General features: G+C 41.1%; 2 non-coding genes across 2 annotated transcripts; one reads left to right on the forward strand and one right to left on the reverse strand.

The window, feature by feature from the left end:
* Positions 1–12,071: 12,071 nt before the first annotated feature.
* On the forward strand, positions 12,072–12,178 carry LOC138095641 (U6 spliceosomal RNA). The gene has a single exon (XR_011146386.1). It is a non-coding gene; the product is annotated as a U6 spliceosomal RNA (small nuclear RNA).
* A 1,145-nt stretch (positions 12,179–13,323) lies between these two features.
* Positions 13,324–13,430, reverse strand: LOC138095642 (U6 spliceosomal RNA). Its single transcript, XR_011146387.1, has one exon. It is a non-coding gene; the product is annotated as a U6 spliceosomal RNA (small nuclear RNA).
* Between the last annotated feature and the right edge of the window lie 696 nt (positions 13,431–14,126).

Below are 14,126 nucleotides of genomic sequence, written 5' to 3' on the forward strand. Positions count from 1 at the left end.
TCCCTTGGTATCTCTAATTTTCTTGAAGAGATCTCTAGTTTTTCCCATTCTATTGTTTTCCTCTCTTTCTTCGTATTGATCACTAAGGAGGGCTTTCTTATCTCTCCTTGCTCTTCTTTGGAACTCTGCATTCAAGTGGGTATATCTTTCCTTTTCTCCTTTGCCTTTTGCTTCTCTACTTTTCATAGCTGTTTGTAAGGCCTCCTCAGATAACCATTTTGCCATTTTGCATTTCTTTTTCTTGGGGATGGTCTTGATCCCTGCCTCCTGTACAATGTCATGAACCTCTGTCTATCAGAACCCCTTGAATCTATTTGTCACTTCCACTGTATAGTCATAAGGGATTTGATTTAGGTCATACTTGAATGGTCTAGTGGTTTTCCCTACTTTCTTCAATATTTGTCTGAATTTGGCAATAAGGAGTTCATGATCTGAGCTACAATCACCCCCTGGTCTTGTTTTTGCTGACTGTATAGAGCTTCTCCATCTTCGGCTGCAAAAAATATAATCAATCTGATTTCAGTATTGACCATCTGGTGATGTCCATGTGTAGAGTCTTCTCTTGTGTTGTTGGAAGAGGGTGTTTGTTATGACCAGAGCGTTCTCTTGGCAAAACTCTGTTAGGCTTTGCCCTGCTTCATTCTGTACTGCAAGGCCAAATTTGCCTATTACTCCAGATATCTCTTTACTTCCCTTTTTTGCATTCCAGTCCCCTATAATGAAAAGGACATCTTTTTTGGGTGTTAGTTCTAGAAGGTCTTATAAGTCTTCATAGAACCGTTCAACTTCAGCTTCTTCAGCATTATTGGTCAGGACATAGACTTGGATTATTGTGATATTGAATGGTTTGCCTTGGAAATGAACAGAGATCATTCTGTCGTTTTTGAGATTGTATCCAAGTACTGCATTTCAGACTCTTTTGTTGACTATGAGGGCTACTCTATTTCTTCTAAGGGATTCTTGCCCACAGTAGTAGATATAATGGTCATGAGTTAAATCACCCATTCCAGTCCATTTTAGTTCACTGATTCCTAAAATGTCATCCTATAAGGGATGATTTCAGATCTTCCATCAGGAATTGCAGTGAGAGAACAGAGTCCTAATTACTGGGCCGCCACAAACTCCCCTTCATGCTAATGTTTTCATTTGTTTGCTTCAATTTGTTATTCTTGTGATCAGAATTCTTACGGTATTTTGACCCAAAAGTCTTTGGAATGTCTGAGGGCTCAGAGAGAAAGGGATTGGGAAATTCCTTACTGGATTGTCATTGAGAACTCTCATCTCTCCTGAAAGGGAGACTTGGGCTCATGCTGTGCCTTGAATAGCAGTATCCCCTGGCCACCTGCCCCAGCTCCAGTCTGCATTGTGCAGTGGGTGCTGCATTGGGCACTGTGTATATTTACATCATTTCATCCTCAAAACAGACTTGTGAGATGAGAAAACTGAGGTTCTCTAAGGTCACAGAGTCAAAGGAAAAGATAAAGGAAAGAAAAGTTGCACTTAATTCAAAAATATTCAAAACCATTAATTTATTCACATTTTTCCCATAGTAAAATGTACAAGGCATTTGTACATTTGGCCCCACGTGACTGATTTGAATTTGCCTCTTTAAAGTGTTTTTATAATTGCCATTTACTTTATATATGGAGAACTTGAAAAAAATAAATTTTCTTGGATTAAAGCATGTTGAATATATTTAGGGCTCACTAAAATTCTTATGACTGCTTAAAAATGTATCATGCATACATATAGTCAGCTGTACTGTAAATTGCAGCTAATGGATGTTCAGTTGGCAAAAAGTGGAATTGTTTGGCTGATTACTCCTTGGGCTTCTCCTGTTTACTGGAAAACTCATCTAAACATGCATGTCACAAACTACTTTCAAGACAAAAGCAAAGCCTCAGATGAGTGGTGAAAACAGATAGCCCCGTCTAACCTGAGAAGACTGTCTGCCTGAAGGGAAAGGCCATCAGTCTAAGTGAATGCTCCAAAAAGACACTTCTAAAAATAAAAGCAACCTGTCTATAGGAAAAAGAAATATCATTAGACATTTTGACTGTGGTTTTATTTCATTAAATTGCTGAGTGTATGCTGAGTTACAAGAAGTAAAATGCAATATATAGTTTCCAAGTGCCTTCTCTGTTTAAGGCACTATGTGGTGGGCTCTAGAGGACACAAAAATGAATGATCTGCCATCTTCACTATTGAGGAGGTTATAATCAAAGGAGGGGTAAACAGCAAGAGAACATTTTATAAGCAATGTGTGATAAGACCTATGAGAAAGAAACGGATGTGAAATGAACCAAATAGTTATTTGAGTACCTTTCATAGGTCAGGCATGTTTCATAAAGCATCTTATCTTTCAGTCTTACAGTAATGAGGTTGGTACTGTTCCCAATTCAAGGAACTGTGAGAAAGCACAACCAAAAAACTAACCCAGGATCATACAGGCTGAGATTCAAATCCAGATATGTCTCCCCGAAAGTTTGTATTCCTAACAACCCCATTGGTTAAGAGCCGTGTGATAGTTAGAGAAGAGGTCCTTGCTGACCATGAGTCTCAGAATGATTAGAAAGGAGTCGGGAGAATGAACCATTTTAGGGTGACTTCAGCCACCATTATGGATGCCCTTCAGGGATGATTTGGCATTATTTTCTTAGCCTAGAGTGTAAAGTGGACTTCCCAGGTAGCTCAAATGGTAAAGAATCTGCTTGCAATGTGGGAGACCTGAGTTCGATCCCTGGGTTGGGAAGATGCCCTGGGGAAGGACATGGCAACTCACTTCAGTATTCTCGCCTGGAGACTCACCATGGACAGAGAAGCTTTGTGGGCTACAGTCCCTGGGGTTGCAAAGAGTCAAACAAGACTGAGCAACTAACTTTGCCTCTGCCATCAGCTTCAAACTCTGATTTTAAAAGATAAAATAAATTGAGTTTTATTGTTCATGTGAGTACAAACGCTGTGGATATATTTTCATGAAAAAAAGGGAAAAAAATGCTAGCATCATCATATAAATTGTAAGTATCCATTTTCACTCTCATTACTATTACTATTTATGTGTTCATTTTAATTCTTAATTATCTTTTTACTCAGGTAACTATGTAAACCCAGTTGTCCTTCTCTTTGATTGCTTGCCTTCACTTGAATACCTGCCCCATGGTTTCTCAAGACCTATCACCAATGTTGTTATCATTATTTTGCAAGGTGAATGAATATAAATGTATAATTTCATCATGTATAGACTATGTTGACAATCAGCAATGATTTTTCTTCCATATGAATTGTGTAGCTGAGATGAAATGCTAGAAGATTAACCCAGAATGGACAATTCATCGCTCTCTGGTTATTTTCAGTTCTATAAGTAAGCCACTGAGCAGACCACACTGCCCTTTGGAACAGTGTCTGTTTCTAAGCTGCTGCTGCTAAGTCGCTTCAGTCGTGTCCGACTCTATGCGACCCCAGAGAAGGTAGCCCACCAGGCTCCCCCGATCCTGGGATTCTCCAGGCAAGAACACTGGAGTGGGTTGCCATTTGCTTCTCCAATGCGTGAAAGTGAGAAGTGAAAGTGAAGTCGCCCAGTCCTGTCCGACTCTTAGTGACCCCATGGACTGCAGCCTACCAGGCTCCTCCATCCATGGGATTTTCCAGGCAAGAGTACTGGAGTGGGGTGCCATCGCCTTCTCCCTGTTTCTAAGCAGGTGACATTAAAGATGCTTGTCTCTGAAAATCATTCAGAAATTATTTTCCCTGAAGTGCTAATAGAGTTTGCTAATGAAAAAAAAAAAAAAAAAACAAACACCACTTCTCAAAGTGATATAAAGCATCACAGAAATGACAGGAAATTATTTCACCCACGTTTTGGCTTGCACAGGCCTGCTTGACTTTGGGAAAGCTGGTTATATGACAAGGGTTGATTGGCCATAGTGAAGACCACTACAGTTTTAGCTTTTCATCAGCTGCAAACAAAGCTAAAGGCACCAGTGGCTCAAATCTTTTTTCTGTTCCTCCACTGATGAGAATCAAAATAAACTTTAAGATATCAAAGGCAACAATACTATTATTTGGGAACAGATTCTTAGACTGGTGAAATCCTGTGGCTCAACTGCATGACTCTAGAATAATTTCAATGAACTAGGTGCTATGACTTTAGAGTCAAACTTTTATTATACCTTACATGTTATACGAATGAAAGCTTGGTATGTATTAATAGTATGATTTTCTTGGGTCATTTGAAGCCAAAAGGTTTTAAAATCCCAGCCAGTAGTATACCTTCTTGAATATTCAAGCCTTGAGAAGAAAGTGTGAGTTTCCAGGGAAACTGAAGGATGATAGTGGATCTGTCACAGTCCATGTGCTCTTAGTTTATGTGTGATGATCTGATGAATTGTCAATCTGTCCTTTTAAAAAGAGTGTGTGAGAAAATGTACATAAATGTGTACCAGTGAAACAGGTCTTCATGTTTTTATGTTTTGAAAGTGTGTTTTCTTCATAGAGTGAGAATGAAAGTATATGAGAATTGATCTTTGAAATATAAGGGAGCTAAATATAATTTGATGTGCAAATATGTGATTCACACATCCTGCTTCATAAATAAGTAAAATGTGGTCAAAGATTTCATTTTATTCATTGCATTTATCACCATCTGAAATTATCTCATTTATTTATTTGAATACTTTAAAAATCTCTCTCTCACACTCAGCTAAAACTCCATGGTCACTACTCTACCTCTGGTACCTGCTATGTAATAGATATTTGATAACTACTTTGTTTTTTTAACTTATGTGTCTGCTGGGTATGCGTTGCTGTTTGTGGGCTTTCCCTAGTTGTAGTGATCGGGGGCTACACTTCATTGTGGCGTGTAGACTTCTTATTGTGATGTGTAAACTTCTCATTGTGGTGTGTAGACTTCTCATTGTGGTGATCGGGGGCTACACTTCATTTTGGTGTGTAGACTTCTCATAGTTGTTGCTTCTCTTGTTGCTGAACACTGGCTCTAGGTGCATAGGCTTAGTAGTTGTGGCTTAAGGGTTTAGTTGCCCAAGGCATGTGGAATCTTCCTGGACCAGGGATTGAACCTGTGTCCCCTGCATTGGCAGGCAGATTCTTATCCACTGGACCACCAGGGAAGTCAGATAACTACTTATTAAATAAAGAAATTACTGTGTGTTGAGGGCTTCCCTAGTGTCTTAGATGGTAAAGAATCTGCCTGCAATGTGGGAGACCTGGGTTCGATCCCTGGGTTGGGAAGATACCTTGGAGGAGGGCATGGCAACATACTCCGGTATTCTTGCCTGGAGAATCCCCATGGACAGAGGAGCCTGGGGGGATTTCATCATGTGCAGACTATGTTGACAATCAGCAAAGATTTTTCTTCCATATGAATTGTGTAGCTGAGATGAAATGCTAGATTAACCCAGAATGGACAGACAATTCATCACTGGGGAGCCCTAGGGGGCTCCTCTGTCCATGGAGTCTCAAAGAGCTGGACATGACTGAGTGACTAAGCACACACACTGTGTGTTGAAACATATTCAGTGCACTACTTTAGAAGTATATGTATCTATTTCTCAACTCAACCTGATGAAACCTCCACAAAGGCTATATCTACCAGCTTTTAGTTCAGTTCAGTTGCTCAGTCGTGTCTGACTCTTTGCGACCCCATGAATTGCAGCACGCCAGGCCTCCCTGTCCATCACCAACTCCCAGAATTCACTCAAACTCATGTCCATCGAGTCGGTGATGCCATCCAGCCATCTCATCCTCTGTCGTCCCTTTTTCCTCCTGCCCCCAATCCTTCCCAGCATCAGAGTCTTTTCCAATAAGTCAACTCTTCTCATGAGGTGGCCAGAGTACTGGAGTTTCAGCTTTAGCATCATTCCTTACAAAGAACACCCAAGACTGATCTTTACAATCGACTGGTTGGATCTCCTTGCAGTCCAAGGGACTCTCAAGAGTCTTCTCCAACACCACAGTTCAAACGCATCAATTCTTCAGTGCTCAGCTTTCTTCACAGTCCAACTCTCACATCCATAAATGACTACTGGAAAAACCATAGCCTTAGTAAATGCCTTTTTACTACATGGGATCAATATATGTTTAGTAAAAGAGTATGGACAGAGAATAAAGTTCCAGGAACACTGGTTAAAAACAATGGTGGTTAAAAACCCATCAGCATTGGATTTTAGCAACAGCGAAGAGCTGATTCATTTGAAAAGACTCTGACACTGGGAGGGATTGGGGGCAGGAGGAGAAGGGGATGACAGAGGATGAGATGGCTGGATGGCATCACTGACTCGATGGACGTGAGTCTGAGTGAACTCCGGGAGTTGGTGATGGACAGGGAGGCCTGGCGTGCTGCGACTCATGGGGTCGCAAAGAGTCGGACACAACTGAGGGACTGAACTGAACTGAACTGATTCCACTGTATACTACAACTTACCCAGTTTCCTGTTGATGGAAACCATTTGGATTGTTTCCACTGTGGAACTATTATGAGTAAAGCAGTTGCAAACCTTCCTATATGAATCTTTGTGTACATATGTCTTAATTTCTCTGGGCAAATATGTGAAAGCTTGTGTAAGTGTATGTGTAAATGTATGTTTATCATTATAAAAAACTGGCAAGCTGTACTTTGAAAGTTGTATCATTTTATACTCCCACCAACAATGTATGAGAGTTCTTAGTTGATCCACATAATTGCCAATATTTGGTACTGTCAATCTTTTATATTTTAGCCATTCTAATAGGTGTGGAATACTATTCATTGTATATTAACTAACAATTCTCTAGTGATTAATGGTGTTATATCTTATTATTTGCTTATTAGCTGTTTGAATATCTTTTTGTGAAGTATCCAAGTACCCCAAGTCTATGGGGTCTCAAAGAGCTGGACACGACTGAATGACTGAACTGAACTGATATTCTATGTATTGATTGCCCAAGAATATAAAAATAGTTCTTAAAGATTTTCCTGGTTAAACCTGTATTAGAGTTTCTCTAATGTTAGATAAAATTATAGAATAAGAAGCAGCATTGATTTAGATTCTGAGGATCCTGAGTTTGAATGCTGGCTTTCCCCTAACCCAGTATTGTTACTCATATGAATTTATACAAGGCGCATAATTCCTGTTAGCATCAGTTTCCTCAGCTGTAGAATGGGATAATAATTGCAAATATTAAATGCAATCTTATACATCTACCAAGTAGTTGGTGCTTAATAACTATTACTCTCTCCTTTTCTATTTCTAATTCTCGGGTTGTCCTCTCAAGAAAAGAACACATATAAAGATGTACAAACTCTAGAAAGTAGATTTTTCTATATCAACCTATAAAGTGTTTCCCAAACTGGGATATAGAATCTTTTAGAGTCTTAAAACAGGTTCTCAGGGGTCAGAGTTTTCTACTGGATTTTGAAGAGAGATTATTTATATTTGGATGATTATCCTAAAATATTAGAATAAGCAGAGTCTGAAACTTCTGAATAAGTTATCTTTAGTTTACAACTAAGCATTGCCATGAAATTTCAATATAAATTTTCATTTACCTTTGAAATTTCAACTTTCTGAACTAAGGAAACATCAGTGTGTCAGTGCTATTTGGTTGGCATGTCCTACTGTCTATAATAAATGGTAGCAATGGCCAGTGTCTGCCACTGTATTCATATCTGTGAAGGCAAAATTTCTATTTCCCTAGTAATAATATACATATGAATAACATTTTCAATGCTTGTCTTTAGTTTCTTACTTTTTAAAAGAAATCAGTACTTTGGTTTCTCATCAAGAAAATGATATGCCACCGAGTACTATACTATTTTGTAGGGGCTAATGAGAAATGAACAGAGATAAACTGAATAATATAAGTGATGTATTTGCACCAAGAGAAATCCAAATGCTTTCAGGACAGTCTACACAAATAAAGATTAAATGGTAATTTGAATATTCTAAACTGAAAACAGAGTGGAAGCAATCATAATAAAGTCTGATTTATGATCAATTTTGAAATGATGTGAATGAGGCAGTTTGTAATTGCCTCTGTGAAATGCTGCATTCTCAAGCCTTATTCATGGCCAACATGGTATGGAACCTGTTTGAAAATCCATGAGGCTTATGATGCCTGTGTCAGACTTGTTTCTCTGTAGAACCTGTCTGCCTTGTTTTGGGGGTGAGAGGGTAATTTTGATTATACAGCCTCTCTGTTAATCCTTTCCTCTCTTGCCAACAATTGTTGAAATATTGTCCAAATGGAGTCCCAATAAGAAGTAAACAAAACACTATGAGAAAACTAGTTACTTCTTAGCTTTCAATTGTCTGACTATAATCTCAGGGCTGAAACTGGAAAAAAAATGTTAAAAAAATATTTGAGAGTTTAAAACTCACTCCATATAATCTTATCTTGTTCTAAATTTCAGCAAAATTTGATTAGATATATATTTAGTGCTAATTTCAATTATGCTGTTACAACAACTCCATGTTGAAATAAATACTACAGCTTTATGGAGTCATCAGTAAAGATTGCTTACTGCAGTGTTAACTAGGAGGCCTGATATTCTGAAACTACCCTATTTCATAGAGTCTCAGTGCCCATCTATTGTGTGCTATGGCCTGATTTAAAAAATGCCAAAATATTTTTAAAATATGTTCCAGTATCTATAATTTGGTAGTAAACCAAGGCTCACTTTTTTCAGAACATACTTTTGTGAATTGCATTCTCTGCATGAGTCAAAACACAGAAGCAAGTTTAGTACAGAACTAAATCTGAGGCTACATCTTTCCACTATCAAACCCATGAGTGTTTACTGAGTTTCAGCCATACACATTATCTACTGCAATAAATTAATGTTGTTCATTTGAATTATATTGATTTGTAGTTGTGTATTTAATTTGTAAATTTGCTTTGGTTTTAGACTATGTAACAGCTATGAGATTGCCGGGAGAAATATCAGTAACCTCAGATATGCAGATGATACCACCCTTATGGCAGAAAGTGAAGAGGAACTAAAAAGCCTCTTGATGAAAGTCAAAGAGGAGAGTGAAAAAGTTGGCTCAAAGCTCAATGTTCAGAAAACTAAGATCATGGCATCTGGTCTCATCACTTCATGGGAAATAGATGGGGAAACAGTGGAAACAGTGTCAGACTTTATTTTGGCGGGCTCCAAAATCACTGCAGATGGTGACTGCAGCCATGAAATTAAAAGACACTTGCTCCTTGGAAGGAAAGTTATGACCAACCTAGACAGCATATTCAAAAGCAGAGACATTACTTTGCCAACTAAGGTCCGTCTACTCAAGGCTATGGTTTTTCCAGTGGTCATGTATGGATGCGAGAGTTGGACTGTGAAGAAAGCTGAGTGCCGAAGAATTGATGCTTTTGAACTGTGGTGTTGGAGAAGACTCTTTGAGAGTCCCTTGGACTGCAAGGAGATCCAACCAGTCCATTCTGAAGGAGATCAGCCCTGGGTGTTCTTTGGAAGGAATGATGCTAAAGCTGAAGCTCCAGTACTCTGGCCACCTCATGCGAAGAGTTGACTCATTGGAAAGACTTTGATGCTGGGAGGGATTGGGGGCAGGATGAAAAGGGGACGACAGAGGATGAGATGGCTGGATGGCATCACCGACTCGATGGACGTGAGTCTGAGTGAACTCCGGGAGTTGGTGATGGACAGGGAGGCCTGGCGTGCAGCAATTCATGGGGTCGCAAAGAGTCGGACACGACTGAGCGACTGAACTGAACAGCTGCAAGAATGAGTTTATACCCAGTTTTATGTTTACACATATTTAAATAACAATGTAATAAAAGTAATTACAGCAATATAGGGAGCCTAGAGAGAATTTATTTCTTTAAAGGGGGTCATGTGTAAATTACCTGTGAGAAATTCTGTTCTACTCCTTGTCATGACTTGAAAATCACACATTTTTGCTATTTCTATGCATATCTGATAATTTAAAGCCATTATAAAAATTTGATCTTTAGTCAAATTTCACATTTTTTTTCTGTCTGTAGTAAAACTTTTTCTCTTTTCAGAATATGAAGGGCTTAAACGTGGTCACCTAGAAGTGTAACCTGACTGAAGTTTACAACTTGTAGAGACATCAAGTTCATGTCATTAGAACTCTGACCAACTCCATATTCCAACTATGAAGTGAAAGTGAAAGTCACTCAGTCGAGTCCCACTCTTTGTGATCCGACGGACAGTCCATGGAATTCTCCAGGCCAGAATACTGGAGTAGGTAGCCTTTCCTTTCTTGAGGGGATTTTCCCAGCCCAGGGATCGAACCCAAGTCTCCCGGGTTGCAGGCAGATTCTTTACCAGCTGAACCACAGATTCCTCTTAACATGTATCCTTTAAAAACCTGGCTGTACGGTTTCTAAATGGAGTAAGAACATGAGGGGCTTTGATATATTTCTTCAAATCATAAAACTGAACATCAATTTACTATTTCTCAATAGCTCTGAAGTCAGAAATGCTTATTGAAAAGACAGGCCATTCGAAAAAATGCATCAAAGCATATTTTATTTCTAATTGGACGATTTAATTCAACAGACTGGTATTTTTGCCTGATCTGGGGAGAGGTAAGAACAATATATTTTATTGCTTCTCAAAGTCTGTGAACGAAGAGAATTATAACTATAAACATAGAGAAAGATAGGTTCAGCAATAATCCATGTAGGCTTTCTGCTCCTTTCTCTGTTTTTGTCTCATCAATACCAGAAATTCTTAGATGGGTTCACCCTATTTTCTTTTCGTACATCATAAAATTGGATATCAATTTTAAAACTCCTCAAAATTACTGATCTTCCACAGATTTTTACTTCAAAATACTGTGTTGTGGAAAGGGTAGAACGACCAAAAGAAGCAAAATCCCACTTATTCTCTAATATGCCATATGCCTTGTTAAGGGTGCCATTTTAACACAACGCAGGCAAGCTTATGCCCTTCACTTTAATTCAACATATGGAGGCTTTCAGCTTTGGACCTCAGTTCACAACGTGTCAGGCTGCTACTTGAGCAGTAGTTAAAATCAGGATGTTTAACACTAGCATTCTAGTATGTCTTGCAGGTAGATCTGTCCGGCACGTTTGTATCATAATAGGGTTAGGTTTAGCGTGTGAGAAGTACGCGGAAGCTCAAGAATGATTCTCCAGTTCAGCTCTAATACTTTAATTCTTCTAATCGATCTTTCAGGCCAAACAGCTGTGTTTCAGCGTGTCCTTCAGTGTTCCAGCAGGTTGGAGGCCAGGCTACAAAGTGGCCTCGGGGAAAGACACCTGTGAGGGGCGTGGCCATCCGTCCAGGCTGCCCCTCCCATCTTACTGACTCCTGCGCAGAATGGATTCAAGCCGGATCCACCGGTGCTAACGCTAGAGGAGCCCGGGGCATCTTTGAGTGTGGTTCTGACCGTCATTATCTAAGTTGGTTTAGTTGTTGGGAGGAATCTCCCGGAGGGCTGGACGCTAGGCTTATATCAACAAAGCCTCTGGAACTGGCACAAGGCTACTATGTCACGGGTGAAATATTGGTGACAAGTTCCACATTTTGCTGGGAGAACCCGAGCTCGATCCAAAATCCTAGGGACCCAGCATCCTACTGGCCCAGCAAAGCAACCGATTCGCAAATTCTTAGACTTGAGGGAGATGCTACTTGTTCCAGGCAGGCCCGTACGGCTGCCTCAGTCTTCGCAGCTGGGCAGCCCACTCCGCATCGCGGCCGCATCATGGACCGCGCGTGTCCAGCTTGCTAGCAAGCTCCTCAAGAGAGTCTCGCTTGCCGCTCCCGGCATGCTCCGCGGGGCTCAGCGCCCCAAAGGATCCGTCGTCCGACTTGGAGTCGGTGACAGGGCCCTTACCCAAGATGCTACGGGCACTGATTTGCATGTCCCAGCAAGAGGCGAACTCGACAAGTTTCGCGATCTAGCAGTCAGAATACCAAACATGCGAGCCCTGTGCGTGGATCCGTGAGATCAAATTTCCCTAAAAGTTTCAGAGTCATCGAAAAGATGCACGGTTCGGTCACCGTAACTGTAAAGAGATAAGGCCTTTTGGATTTTATATAAGCGGTGGACGAAAGCTGAAGCGTGCTCGCTTCGGCAGCACATATACTAAAATTGGAACGATACAGAGAAGATTAGCATGGCCCCTGCGCAAGGATGACACGCAAATTCGTGAAGCGTTCCATATTTTGCGCGTATTTCCCACCTCCAGACACTATTTACCAGATTAACACAAAAAACTGTGAAGTATTGACAGGTAGTTTTGGAGGCAGACCCCCGGTTTGCGCTTTCCGACGTGCATCCCCAAAGCGTGAGGACACCTGGAATTCTTTCCCACCGGGTCCTCTGCCCTCCCAGCGTCGATTTCAGCTCGATGACTGCCTGGCATCCCCCCGGCCAACCTGTCTCACTTCTATTAAGTTACCTAGCTAATCTTAGTGTCTGCAGTCGAATGCTTGTTTTTACTGGTAAAAATACACTTTGGGTTTTGGGCGCTGAATTTTTATATTTCCCATCACAGAATCCACCCGGTTTAGGTAAAGCGACATTTTGAGTGCCCCTTAGAAGTCAGATAAAAACAGGCATAGAAAACCCGTCTCAGAAAGACTTAGTAACGGGCTTGCTGCTTCTAGCCAGTTTTCAATGGATCCGGAAGCTCTAGGATCTACCGGCTAACATTGAATTCACTCTTTGGTAACAGTCCCTGCTTTTGTGTAGCTCACAATCTGAGAAAAGAGTACGAATTCCAGTCAAAAACGACCGAAGTCACAAAGTAGGCCCGAGAAATGTGTACTACTGTTGCTTACTTCCTATAGCAAGGATTCATTAACTTAGCAATAATTCATTTATTTAATAATTTAGAAATGATTTGGTAAGGGTTCATTGAGCATTTCATGTGTCAGGCAGCCTTTAGTGAACCAAGAGCCAGACCCACCTGCCCCTCTGCTTTGTGTTGTCTAGGGAGACAGATCAAAAGGCGATTTCAGAACTTTCAATTCTGTTAAAGAAATGCAAGATTTCTCATCTCCAAGATAACATAGAAACGACATCAGTTAGTCGCTCAGTCGTGTCCGACTCTGTGACTCCATGGGCTGCAGCACGGCAGACCTCCCTGTGATCACCAGCTCCCGGAGTTTACTCAAATCCATATTTGCACAAAAATTTACAGATGTAACTCAGCTTCATTCTCACTTCATAGATTGCCTTGAACGAATATTTTTTATAACATATTTTATAGTGAAAAAATCACAAATTCAGCATTGCGTGCCCGACGTTGTGCTTGACCCAAGGCGTTTCCTTTGAGCTTGAGACAGTATCTGGACCGTGGGAAAAAGAGCAAAATATGGAACGCTTCACGAATTTGCGTGTCATCCTTGCGCAGGGGCCATGCTAATCTTCTCTGTATCGTTCCAATTTTAGTATATGTGCTGCCGAAGCGAGCACGTTGCAAACTTGCCCCCACAGCATATATAAGGCACAAATATCTTTCATCCTTTACAGTTATGGCGACCAAACTAGCGTCTTCCCAGCGAAAGCGAAACGTTTAGGGAAATTTGATTTCGTGCAACCACTCAAAAAGCTCGCACGTTTGGTGCTCTGACAACTAGATCGCAGTCTATTTCACCTTTAGGTGGGACATGCAAATGAGCGCCCGGAGCATCTTGGGTAAGGGGTCTCTTCGAGGGACCCAGGGCCCCGGGTCCTCCTGGGGGAGTGCTCGGCCCGTGGAGCATGCTGGGAGCGGCGAGCGCGACAACGGCCCTCAGAGCTGCGCGCTGTAGGAGCCCGCGGGCTAGCGGGACACGCGCGCTCCGTGAGGCGGACGCTCTTCGGAGTGGGCCGCCCCCGCCTCCCTTTAGAGCTCGTAGTTTCCCAGTTAAACTTTCTTTGATGAGTTCTTGGGGGAAAGAAAGAAAAGTAATCACCCATTATCACACCTCGAAAAGTTCGGGTAATTCCTTAGTATCACCTAATATTCACTCTACGTTCCAATTTCCTTGGTTGTTTAAAAGATTCCTTCCAAAGAAGGTTCTGTCCTCCCACGTTGTGTTTGGTTGCTATGCTTCTTCAGTTCAGTTCAGTTCAGTCGCTCAGTCGTGTCCGACTCTTTGCGACCCCAAGAATGGAAGCATGCCAGGC

The sequence above is a fragment of the Capricornis sumatraensis genome, chromosome 19 (assembly GCF_032405125.1).
Source record: "Capricornis sumatraensis isolate serow.1 chromosome 19, serow.2, whole genome shotgun sequence".
In the NCBI taxonomy this organism is placed as follows: Eukaryota; Metazoa; Chordata; class Mammalia; order Artiodactyla; family Bovidae; genus Capricornis; species Capricornis sumatraensis.